The sequence below is a fragment of the Bos mutus genome, chromosome 4 (genome assembly GCF_027580195.1).
Source record: "Bos mutus isolate GX-2022 chromosome 4, NWIPB_WYAK_1.1, whole genome shotgun sequence".
Classification (NCBI taxonomy): Eukaryota; Metazoa; Chordata; class Mammalia; order Artiodactyla; family Bovidae; genus Bos; species Bos mutus.
In genome coordinates this window covers 64,708,596-64,722,453 of record NC_091620.1, presented here as the reverse complement: position 1 = coordinate 64,722,453, position 13,858 = coordinate 64,708,596, and the positions used below count along the sequence as shown (strand labels likewise).

Genomic DNA, 13,858 nt, shown 5'->3' with positions numbered 1-13,858 from the left:
TTAGAATAAAAGCCAATTGCTTTCGAGAGGCTACTTAGTGTATTATCACTTTTAAATCCACGCATGGATAGTATTTAACATGAAAATGACCCCAGGTTTATTAGAACAGCACAATTAAGTTTGTAGTTAGGCGTGAGGGAGGACAGGTTATGTTAAGCAAATCACAGTATTCTTTTCCTTACAAGCCTACCTCCTCCCCAGGGCCAAACAATGTATCTCCAAACCACCACTTTGGCTGTAGTTGGAAGATATATTTACATTATGCAAATTTTACAGGCAAACACACACACACACACACACACATATACACGATGAGATAAAAATGGGAGAGAAGCCCATAAAAGGAAAATCAAGTCAAAAATATTTTGATAAATCAGCTCCTAAGCATATATGCTCATTTTGTAAATTCTCCCATAATTTCATACAGAAGACTAATTTCATCTTGTCAAAAAGTCTTTTAATGTATGTAAACTTCCCAGAAGCATGGATTCTGTTACAGCTTAACATAATGTCAAAAATCTGTTTAATAAGAAAATGCTGTGTATGGCAAAAGACTCAAATACTTACTTTACAAGGATTTTTAAAAAATGTTCTACAAACATTTATGTACTTCAGAATAAACACAAGACCTTTATCAAACTTTTGCATTTCATACTGAACATTTTGTTTATACACAAAGCTGAGAGAAGTATCAAAGTTGTCTATTTAAAATTTATAAATGTGTAATCTGCAACTAGTCACAGAGAACCAGATTATGTTCTAACAAGCTACTGACACATTAGCAAACATTACACCATAAAAAAATCAATATATGGTGGTAAAATCTCTTTATAATTAAAATATATTTTACTAAATAAATGATAAATACATAACAGTTGGCTTTTTGTATTTGTATTTTCATTAATTAAAAAACAACATTTTTATTGCTATGCAATATATGTAGCTGACCACATAAAAAGTGGTAAAACCTGGGAAATATCTGTTTATTATAAAATTTCCAGTGGCTTGTTAATTTCTTATTTTGACTGTAAACTGTACTTTATCGCAATTCAATACTGCCAGCTTCAAAATAAATCAGAATAAGAAGAGGCAAGTAAACTTGTGGAAAAATCAAGAAATATAAAACATTAATCACAGTGTTGTTCATTACACTTGCCGGAAACATACAAGTGAGTCACTTTTGCATAAAATTTATAACTGATGAGTACCACACCATTCCTTAAAAATTGTGTATAATTCAAATGCTGCCTATACTACAGCATATAAAAAGCTTTAGATCTACTAAGCTTTCATGCTGATCCATCAACTTAGAAAATGTTTGTAAAATTTTTTAAAATGCAGTGTAAACATTTCAGCCCTGAACCTTCTTTCTATGCCTTTGAACCTTCTCTTTCATGTGCAATACCTGAAGGCCCACTGAGAATAACTGCTGAAAGCCCCAAAGATTGGTAAAACAGAATTTCTGACTCAGGAAATAAAGATCAGCTGAATAGGATTCCCATACGGCAATCCAGATCAATGGAAAAGCAAGCCCAGAAATTTACAGTATCTATCCTAGACAGTACAACATGAAGGTTGTGTTTCATTGCTGGTAACAAAACTCCCAGTGGCCAAAAAAAAAAAAAAAAAGGGAGATACAAAAATTGTAGATCCAGTAATAAGGGACTACACTTTATTTTGACATTTTGCTTTAAGTGGAATTAAAAACACTGCCTTTATTTGGCGTCACTGATATGGTAAACAATTCCTGCAACCAAACTATTGCATTCTGCTGAAACAACTAAAGCAGTAATGAGACACGGATTAGTTTTAGGGAAAATCTTTACACATTTCCAGCAACTATCATCCTAGATGGTGATGATTTCATATGCTTTATGCCAAGAAAAATAATGATTTACTTCGCTTGTGAAGAAAAACTCAGAATACACCTATAAATAATTTAAAAACAAATTATAAAACCCAGAAAAGTTTATTACAATACTCTTAAATTCTGATGTACTGAATAATCCATGTGGAACGAGAACTGCCTCCACAATACTGGTACTGGGTGGCACTCCAGTTGATATTTCAGTTCCTTAAATAGCATACACTACCTCATAAGGCAATCCTTTCCCTTTTTGGACATGCCATTATTCTCAGCATATCTGGAACTGAGTAATTTGCATCTGTTTGGTCCTATTCTGACTACTGTGCTACATACATTCCCTGTTCTACATAACTATTCTCTTAAATATTGTGTACCATGGGCTTTCCCCATCTCTTTGCTGCTGCTGCTGCCACTAAGTCGCTTCAGTCGTGTTCAACTCTGTGGGACCCCACAGACGGCAGCCCACCAGGCTCTGCCGTTCCTGGGATTCTCCAGGCAAGAACACTGGAGTGGGTTGCCATTTCCTTCTCCAGTGCATGAAAGTGAAAAGTGAAAGTGAAGTCATTCAGATGTGTCCAACTCTTTGCGACCCCATGGACTGCAGCCTACCAGGCTCCTCTGTCCATGGGGTTTTCCAGGCAAGAGAACTGGAGTGGGTTGCCATTGCCTTCTCCACCCCTTCTCTTTAACTCTGCATTAAACAACCCAGTTCCTTACTCCAGTATTCCTGCAACATTGTTTCCCAATTCTTTGAAACTATGTTTGTCTCCAGACACAACTTCAGTTTTAATTAAAGAGTGACATTCAAAATTTAATACAGTACTACACATAGGTTTCGGATAAGGCAATGGCAACCCACTCCAGTATTCTTGCCTGGAAAATCCCATGGACAGAGGAGCCTAGTAGGCTGCAGTCCACGGGGTCGCGAAGAGTTGGACACGACTAAGCAACTTCACTTTCACTTTTCACTTTCATGCATCAGAGAAGAAATGGCAACCCACTCCAGTGTTCTTGCCTGGAGAATCCCAGGGACAGGGGAGCCTGGTGGGCTGCCGTCTATGGGGTCGCACAGAGTCGGACACGACTGAAGCGACTTAGCAGCAGCAGCATAGATAGGTTTACCCATTTCACAACATTCTCTGCATCTCATCTAGCCACCATGTTTTTGTGGGTTTGCATTAGATTTCTACAGTAAAGACCCATATATTCATTAACCACTAGAACTCTTCTCTTGGATTTCTCAAACTCAGAATGTCCAAAATTGAATTCATCCTCTCCCTGACCCTTCACTTCTCCACTTCATCACACTCCAAATACACATCACCTCATAATTTTCCTACACAGTACCAGTGTCTAGGCTAGAAATGCTTAACCTAGGAGCACTCAATCCACCTCTTTCCCCTCGTATCACCCAATTCCATCAAATCTGCCATTCAGTTCAAGAGTCTGGGCTCTAAGACAAACTGCTGGAGTCTAAATCATTGCTCTGCCCTAAGCAGTTGTGTGGCCTTAACAAGTAACTTAGCTTCTCTATGACTCAGTTTCCCCATTTTAAAAATGTTAATAAGATAATTTGCCTCATAAGGCTGCTGTAAGGACTAAATTAAATCATATACCCAATGTGCTTGGTAAAGTGATCAGTCTACAGCTCATAATGCACAGCAATTACTAGTTGCTATTATAATCATTATCACTGCCTTACTATCTCTCACATTATCATTCTCATCACTGCTTATTGTTTAGTTCAGGTCCTTCACTGTTTTTCATCTACATTATTGTTGGAGCTTCAAACTGTTGTCTCTGCTTCCCTTCTTGTAATACTCTTTTTTATATAACTTTGATCATGCCATCTCCTAGTTCCAAATGCTTTCATGGTTTACTATCACTCTTAGGTTAAAGGCACATTATTGAATGTGATATACAAAACCCTAGGTAAGATGGTAAATTTCTCTAGCCACATTTATCAGCTCTGTTCTCCTAGCACATGATGCTTGAGCCACAGTGATTTATCACCTCTGTTCTTCTAGCATGTGATGTCTGAGCCCCATCTGATCAACTATAATTTGCTCAAAATCAGAGATTCTCAAATTTTTTTTTTTTTGGTGTGTTAACTAAAAGTGGCCAAAATACTCGGAGATTCTGCTCCTCACCCACCTAAATACCCCATTTTGTGAATGCTTATCTTCCAAAAGAAAAGGACTAAACAATAGGAGATATCATTATACAGGAATGTTTTCATGGGTGGTGTACATGTCTACTTTAGCAAGAATGATATTTTTTAGTCACTAAGTCATGTCCAATTCTTTTATGGCCTCTAGACTGTAGCCCACCACGCTCCTCTGTCCATGGGATTTCCCAGGCAAGAATGCTGAAGTGGGTCACCGTCTCCTTCTCCAGGGGATCTTCCTGACTCAGGAATCAAACTTGTGTCTCCTGCACTGGCAGGTGAATTCTTTACCACTGAGCCACCAGGCAAGTCCAGCAAGAATGATACAGACTGGTTTTATTCAAAGTACGGCTGAAAAATCAGCAGCATCAACATCACCTGGGAACTTGTCAAAACTTAACTATCAGACCCCACACCGATGTACTGAGTTAGAATTTCTGTGGATGGGGCGCAGGGATCTCTTTTGTAATAAGCTCTTCAGATTCCTACATTTGAGAAGTTCATGCCAACATTTGAGAAGTTCTGATGAAAATCATGCATGGTTTGTTTTTCACTCATGATTTGCCAACAATAAGACATGCAAGAGCTAAAAACTACTAGTGATACAAGTATGAATTAACACTGAAGGATACAATCCTGAAAAAATAAGATGATGAATCTATACTAATCATTTATAATTCAGACGCAAGACAGCAGCAAACACCATGACCAATTTAAGAGAGCCCAACTGATATACTGATAACACATTCAAGAAAATACTGGTAATTCCAGCCACCTGTCTGTTGAGCATGAGCAGTTGGAGCTTTACAACTTATCAGTATTTCATTGCACTTTGATTTCTGATGAAATACTAATATCTTGTAGCAGACTCTAGTAATGGGTTGCATTTTGGCAATGTTATATATATTTTAGTAAGCTTTAATATCCAACTTAGACTACTAGTAAGTATGAGCTACAGCCCATGGGGTCACAAAGAGTTGGTCATGACTGAGCGACTAAGCACAACACAAGTAGTCCTTAATTGTTCTTCGAAGTAAAAACCTATGCAAATTTTTTCACTCATGAGAATGGAAGAATGGATTTGCATTTGGGGATTAATTTAATTCTAAAATGGACTGTCCTTGCCAATCAGGAGATGACCAACCAGTTTGTCAATTATTGCTTGAAAGAACCAGAAAAGCCCTCATTTTCAACACTGGTACATGAAACAATCTGCCAGTAACAATTCAGAGTTTTCTTCTGGGAAGCCCCTCCTGTCCCCACTCACCCATTCGGTGGCAGCAGTCCCTTCTCTGTCTACCTCTAACATGTTGTGCCAACCTCTGTAACTGTACTTACTGTGTAGTGAAAAATCTGTTAATTTTTGTGCCTGTCAAGATCTTCTCAAAGCTTGATTCTGCTTAGGTAAAGACAGGAGTAGTCAAAAAAATTCTTGGCTGATATATAACCAGTCATTTACTATACCTGTCTATTCTTAGCTTCCTCACATACTTTTTATATCTTCAGTCATTCTGAAAACCATTAATTTTTCCCATTTTTAAAATCATGCTTTAATGATGACAAATTTCACACAGAATAAGAAATTATGCATAAGGGCAGTATGAGGGGCATAAATTCTCTATTAATTCATTCAGAATCTGGAATGAGAGCACAGTTTCTATTAAAACTTCACATTCTTTTTTGCCATTCTTATTCATAAATGTTACAAAACATTCAACCACTGTGAACCCAAGAAACAGCAGGTGGAAATATGGTAAAGGCTATGGTAGAAACACAACTAGAGTGGGAATTAAAAGATCCAGGTACTAACCTCAGCTTGACTAACAAACACTAGAACCCGATGCTGGGAAAGATTGAAGGCAAAAGGAGAAGTGGTGACAGAGGACAAGTGGTTAGATAACATCACCGACTCAATGGACATGAATTTGAGCAAGCTCTGGGATATAGTGGAGGACTGAGGAGCCTGGCGTGCTGCACCCCATTGGGTTGCAAAGAGTTGGACCCAATTTAACAACTGAAGAACAGCAACAACAAGAAACTATCCTAATTTATCAAGACCTCAGATTCTCCAATTCTAAAATACAAATTTGAAGTAATCCATGGGATATAATGAAAGCACTTGTCCCAGAGGTGGCTATAAAGATCAAAAAAGTAATGCAAATAATGTATATTGTAAACATTCCTAACAGCATTCACTATTATAATCATGTAACAACAAATAAGGGACTATAGGGCTATGCAAAACAGAATCATTTGTTATATCAAAGTAAAAATTTTCTCGTGAAACATCAAAATCATTTTCAACTGCCAGGTTTAGAGAGTTATTTAGACACAGGATCTTACTAAAGATTCTGCAATCAACTCTGAATACTTGCCATGTAAAAAAAAAAAAAAAAAAAAAAAACTGGGATGGGAGAGGGGAGGTGTTATCCCAGCTTCACAGGGATAGTCCCCAAAGGATAATCTTAAATTGAGACATAGGGAGGCATGAGTGCCCTTGAAGGAGCCAAAACAAAATGTCAAAAGCTTGAGGAGGAGGTAATTCTCTTGTGAAGACAACCCCTCACCAAATCCTCGTCACCTTCCATCAAATCACTCTTCTTTCACGTGAATTGTTAACCATAGTTACCCTGTGCATTTAAAATTTAATCTCATATATCTTACTATTATTTTTTCTTACTGTATACTGTATTTTCTTACCCAACTTTTAACCTCTATTCTTTGTGTCACATTTTTATTCAATTAACTCTTACCCTTAATTTCCAGAGTTCTAATACTAATCTTTTTTTCCCCTATTGCTCTCATTTACAGCTATAATTTTAAATACCTTGAGAGCTACCATTTTAAACGTCTTAGATGTTTCAAATTTTTACTCTGACTTTTGATTTTAATAATATTCTAGTCTTCTTAAACATTTTCCCCTTGTCATTTTTGCATTCAATTTATTTATTATTTATGATACCCATTTTTAGGGCCAGCAAAATGTTAAGTCCAGAAAAGAGCCTAAAGAAAGTTCTTATAAGGTATAACATTCTTATGGTATAAGTTCTTATAAGGTTTTTAGAAGGTATGGTAGCTTTCATTTTTGCAACTTCTTCTGCCACTCCAATTCCCCAAAAGATTCACTGGCCTAGTCCTCTCCAAAAGACCTTTAGCTCCCATGGGACAAAGCCCACTAATCACTCCCCCCAGAGCCACAAGGCTTACTCAGCAAATGACATCTGGATTTGCTCCAGTGATGTTGTTAGTTAACTTTTCATGTTATCCAGGCTTTATGCAAGCTATTCTGTGTATTTTAAAAATCCTAACTCCAAAATATGTAACAAACAGTATTTGGGTCATTATAAACTAAAAGACACGAGGAGCCATTACAACCAGAGGGATAATATGAAAATAAGTGTTTGATTACTATGTTATAGAACCTACTAGAGAGGTATAAAAGCGTCCATGAGAATGGCATTGAAACATGTATAATATCATATATGAAACGAGTCACCAGTCCAGGTTCAATGCACGATACTGGATGCTTGGGGCTGGTGCAATGGGACGACCCAGAGGAATGGTACGGGGAGAGAGGAGGGAGGAGGGTTCAGGATGGGGAACATGAGTATACCTGTGATGGATTCATGTTGATATATGGCAAAACCAATACAATATTGTAAAGTTAAAAAATAAAATTAAATTAAATTAAAAAAAAAAGAAAAACGCCATCATTCCTTCAATAAATATACATTAAGCAACTACCCTGTGCCTATACTCTGGAAGACACTGATATAGCAAGGAAAAAAAGAAAATAAGAAAACCCCTATATCAGAAATATGGACAGTTAACACATATTTCAAAAGACCATATTGCATTAGCCAAGCAAGCACTGGAAGCGTCTTAGACAATGACAGTGAATTTGGGTAAACTCTGGGATATAGTGGAGGACTGAGGAGCCTGGCGTGCTGCACCCCATTGGGTTGCAAAGAGTTGGACCCAATTTAACAACTGAAGAACAGCAACAACAAGCAACTATCCTAATTTATCAAGACCTCAGATTCTCCAATTCTAAAATACAAATTTGAAGTAATCCATGGGATATAATGAAAGCACATAGAAAAAAGCAGATTCACTTAGGTGACAGGTAGTCAAAGGGACACAGTAATTATTGATTCAAAACAAAACAGCCATATAAGTTATGTTCTTTTTCTGTTTCACACAAAGTTTATAAATTTTCATTTGTTTCAAGTAGAGAACTCATTTATTATCTTTATTTCAGTTCTTCCAGGATTTCAGTTTTTCTCTTTGGTTACTGTTTTCAATCTCTGATTCTCTAATGCGAGTAAAAACTTTAGAATAATACAACTTCAATATTTTCAGGCCATCAGGCTCTCAAGTCCACCAGCCATCACTATTAGGTTCATTCTAAGAGCTGAACATCAATAACTATAAGACACTGTGGGACTAGAAATAACACAACTAAACCTTCTGGAAGGAAAGCAATGTTTTATATTCCAAATAAGAAACTCAAAGAAGAAAGATCTTCCAGGAAGAGATCTATAGTACACTGTTGAAAGCATTCAAATCCATAGCACAATGAGAAATTAGGGATTAAACACATAAATTAGGAGTTGTTGTGTCAAAGAATTTAACTGACGTTGTGGAAATGAATAAAGTCAAATAGGAAACTGTATAATAATAAAATTTTTAAAAGAGTACAATATACCTTAATCCTGCTCATAATCAAGCTCACAGAGTTGTGCTTTGAAGATATATCTTTGGGCTTTACAGAAATACACAAAAGATCCCTTCAGAAGATCTATTGCTGGAATGTGGTCAAGGACATAGCCCCTTATGTATCACTCATTACTCTCTCCTGTTAAGGCCTGACATGAGAAGTCTCTTATAGAATTTAGTCCAAGGAATGGCATTCCCTTTTCTGAAGAATGCTATTCTTCCTTCTTTTTCAAAATGGATGCTCTAAAACTAACTGCATTCCACTTTAACTACTAGGAACCTCAGAAGCAAATTAGCAGCTTAACCACAGGTCTCCTGGTCTGCTTTCGGTAGACATCTGCCATTATTTCCACTTTCTGTACTGCATCCTGTAGCTGCATGAATTCCTATATTTGTTTATCAATTGCTGCATAGCAAACAACTCCCAAGCTCAGCAACTGAAAACAATAGCTTATTTCTGATAAGTCTGTGAGTAAGGTGTATGGTTCTTATTAGGACCTGGAATAGGCTCACTTTGCAGCTGCATTCACCTGGTAGGTTAGCTCTGGCAGAATTCCCTTGGGCCCAGTAGGCCTTGAACAGGCTAGATGTCTCCATATGGCCTTTCATCTTTGGGAGGCTAAAAGAGGCTTCCTCAATGGGGACAGTGGCATTCCAAGAAGGCCAGAACTTATTATCTGTCTACTTGCATCATATGTGCTTACGTCCCACTGGCCAAAGTGAGTCAGACACGTATATAAGCCAGAGTCACTGTGTACGTGACTCACTGCAAACGATTAATGTGGTCTTCCTAATAGGGCTATTATTAATACTTACTTCTCTTGCAATCCTCCTAATACTTGAATGTTATTCTTTAACAAAGTTTATTTCCTATCTGCTCCATATCTTATCTTTTTAAGAGCTAAAATATTCCTTATGGATGTTCTAAGCTCATACTAGTCCAACATATCAGTGAATGAATGCTTATGTAGGATTCAAAAGTATTTTAAAATTTAAAATGTACCATATGCCACAGCAAATGCTCACTCCCAAATTCTTAAAGATCTCACAAAAGGAATAAAAATTCCTTTGAATTTAAGTTGCAAAAGCTTTTACAAACATTAGTGCCAATCAGTTCCCTCACCATGAAGAAATGCCTCAGTTCCACTGGTGATGTTCCACACTCAAGCTCTTGAGGCACTCTGTACCTGTAATCAATAGCAAATTATCATAAAGTATCCAAAATGCCTGCAATCTTAAAGTCAGAAAAAGAACCATTATCTACATGAAGTACTTCTACACCAACTACTCCAGTTAGCAACCCAAGAAGATGCTGAACAAATGTAAAAATGTTAATCTGAAGAACAGAAAATAATATAAACAAAATGCCAAAATATCACCAAAGAATACATGTAAAGATGAAAGAAATTCATTAAACTTGTTTCATCTTACAAGTATTTTTAAGATACCTTAGTTAGTGTTAGTGTTAGTCGCTCAGTCGTGTCCGACTCTTTGTGACCCCATGGACTGCATCCCACCCAGCTCCTCTGTCCATGAGATTTTCCAGGCAAGGATACTGGAGTAGGTTGTGATTTCCTTCTCCAGGGGATCTTCCCAACCCAGGGATCGGACCCAGGTCTCCTGCACTGCAGGCAGATCCTTTACCGACTGAGCTACAAGGGAAGCCCTAAGATACCTTACATAACTTTAAAGATAAGTTGAACAGGCATTAAAAAATTAAACTATTAAAGACAAGACTATAGTCTTGTGACTAGTTTTAATATGTACTTTTGTATCCCACTGGCTTTTTTTAAAACACCAATTTCAAATTCAAGATTGTATGTTTTTGTGAAAATGAATGGGCTTTGTAATAAGATGCGTGAGTATGTGACTTGAAGGGTAACTAAACTGGTATCAGGTAAGGTGGGTCTCTGGACTGCCAAGGTCTGCACTATGACTGGGGCACACAATACTAAAAAAAGTCAAAACAGCCCTTCTGGCTGCAATTATGATGCCAAACAAGATGCTGTGCTGTGAATAGGTGGCAAAATGCTTCAGAGATTTTTCCACCAGGGGAGACAAAATGTGGAATTTTACTGATGCACAGTAGACTTTTTTTGTTGTCGTTAAATTAGGCCAACAGCAGAGTTATTTTTAGATTAGTTACTTCACTTTCTCTTCTTAATGGGCTGGTATACAAAATAGGACAGAAAATGCACCATATGCCGCAGCAAATGCTCAAATCCTAAATTCTTAAAGCTCTCATGAAAATAAAAGATATCTCTATCTTAAAATATGAGACTTCCATTCAGATGCAGTTAAGACTATAACTAATCTGACAGATATTTATCAGTTAACAATAAAATAAATTATATATTTTTACTTCAAAAACTAATATTTTGGAGGTTTTTTCCCTTTCATCATTTTTTAGTAAAATAAATAAGCTGTAAGGAAAGAGATAAAGTGTGAATGAATGCACTGACTTAGATTTATGATTAAAAGTTAACATTTAAATCATAGAGCATTTTCAAATCCTACAGTGACTAACATAGCTCTTGATTTCCTCAAGTTACAAAATTTAGATGACTCATCGACTTGCTCTTTCATAAACTCAACCTAAAGTCTCTTCAGGAAGGCTTAATTTTATAGAAAGATAAACTTTTAAAACTTTCTCTTTGGAAGCATGCTTGTTGCTTGGGCTATAACACTGACTGAAGAGGACTCAGGCCCTACCTGTCCCTGGCTCTGTGGTCTGCTGGACACAAACACTGCTAACTGCCTTCAGCAGAGGGACCGCTTCTGAACATCTACTGCCCACCAGACTGTACAAGACACTTAGCCTGAAACATTGATTAACCCCACAACAACCAGATGAAGCAGGATCCTCACTGTTCCCCAAGTTTACAAACAAGGACCACAAATCCCGAAGGTTAAATATTTATTCTAATATACTAGTAAGGTCAACCCTAAGCAAGAAAATAAACATGATTGTGATACTGTAAAAAATATATATATATATATTCTTTGTATTTCAACATGATGATATTCTCATTTTATGATTGCAATCATGCTCCACAAAACTATACTATTATTTTGATTTATACTACTGTTATAAATTATGAAGATGACAGAATGCATAACATTAAAAACATATAAATGTACATAATATATAATATTGGTAAAAGTTAACTGCTTTAAAAAGAAATTCTCCCCACTTTTATGAATTACATATATAATTAAAACCATATTATGAAATTTTAAAAAATTAAATAGATTAATAAAGTCAACAAACATCTTTAATACAGCAAAACAATTCATCATGTTCTCTGAAATGCCCTGATTTTATTAAAGTAACAAAAGTGCAAGACAACAAACTGCTGTCTAACCCACCTCACACAGTTTACAATTAAGATGAGAAAATAAAGTTCTTATCCCCTTTAAAAAAGTAAGTAAAATGTCTAATGTCTTAATATTATCTTATTAAGATATAGTCTTGTGAGTTCATATGTTAAATGTACAGTTTATGTTTTTCCCTAAAAAAAGGGCAGATGAATATTGCTATAGTTCACCATTTTAAGTAATCTAGCTTTGAAAAGACTAAATGTAGAAATTAAATGATACATCTTTAAACTAATACTGATATTTAGGCATAAACATTAATTGCTAAAAAACACTGGTATGCTGATAAATTGGAGTTTTCAATCAAAACTATATTCACATATAACCTCAAGAGATAAAATGTATGACAAAAAACTAGGAAACCTAAAGAATATCATAATTGCTTCAAATGTTATTAAACCAACAATACTAATGAACTCCATGTATAAAGGATACCTTACACATGTGTGCTAAGTGGCTTCAGTCATGTCCAACTCTTTGTGATCCTGTGAACCATAGCTGATGCATACACAATTTTTACAGTTAAAAATACACTTAAGATAATTGGCATTTTGATATAATCCTAAACACCTTAATTCTGAGATATAACCTCTAAGAATAATCAGGTCTAATAGCGAGGAAAAAAATACTAGGCTGAACACAAGAAAAAGTATTCTAAAAACTTTAAAGAAATCATAATACCTTGCCAATAAAAGTGTTAACAAAAGCAAAAAACTGAATAACTAAAAATGTCAAAGGCTGCTTTTAGAGACGAATAGACTTTGACTGGAAAAGAGGAACAGAGAGGTTTTTATGCATTTAAACTTCATCACACTTTGTGGCAGACAGTGGTCTTGGTCCTAAAATGAAATTCCATGTCTAAATTACTGTTAAGCAATTTTTATCTAGCCGGGTCAATTAATTTTAAAGAGAGCAACCCTGAAAATAAGAAACAAGAAAGAGGCGAAGTCCTCTAAATAAAATCATAATGCTAGACTTTTATTGAACGTTAAACCTGGTTCATACCCTTTTTCTCTATCAAGTAAATAATCCACTTGGAAGGTATATATGGGGAAAAAAAAAACAAATAAACCAACTTTAAAGTAGCAAAATGTCCTGACATTCTTATCAGTTGATGTAACTATATCTAAGCACTTTATGTTTTATCTTTCTCTGGTTGCTAAATTCACATTTAAATTACTTAAGACTAATTTTACCATATATTTACTTTAGAATTTTACTAAAGCTGAGTTCTAAGAAAGTACAATGAAAGCCCAATCTTTTATAATTTATGAATAGATTATTTCTAGGGCTGGACTAGATCTTGAAAACTGTATTACAGAACTTGTGCATTGGTTTCAATTCATCCATTATTTCCACTCAAAATGAGGACCCTCCCATAACACAATATTGTTAGAATAGTTACCAAGCACACACAGTAACCACTTTCCGAGCATGTGCTTTTTATTAGGGGATCACTAACATATGCTCCCAACATCCATAAGCTAAAGAATATGTACCACTTGCCAATCCTTTCTTCCACTGAGCACATATCTACTCAGTAAATTATTTCCAGACGAATGGGAAAAGGAATTATGTTTCTTTGACTAAATTATCTAATGATGTTCCTAGAACTGAAAGAGAGGGAAGAGACATATGTGTGAAACATCTTCAAAATATTCTTCCTAGTTGTTCCTTAGTGCCTGAAACCTGTAAGGAAAAGTCCAACGTTTCCAACCTCATTTCCT

At 35.9% G+C, this 13,858-nt stretch overlaps 1 protein-coding gene across 5 annotated transcripts in view; it reads right to left on the bottom strand.

Annotated features, from left to right (window-relative positions):
* The window catches only part of FOXP2 (forkhead box P2), a 666,216-nt gene that overhangs the window by 621,030 nt on the left and 31,328 nt on the right, over nucleotides 1–13,858 (bottom strand). For 2 of the 5 annotated variants that reach the window (XM_070369572.1, XM_070369571.1), the window contains exon 2: nucleotides 9,877–9,940. The exons of the other annotated variants lie outside the window; for them this stretch is intronic. The gene's annotated coding sequence lies outside the window, so the exon portion shown is untranslated. The remainder of the gene's footprint in view (nucleotides 1–9,876; nucleotides 9,941–13,858) is intronic. 5 annotated transcript variants of the gene reach the window in all.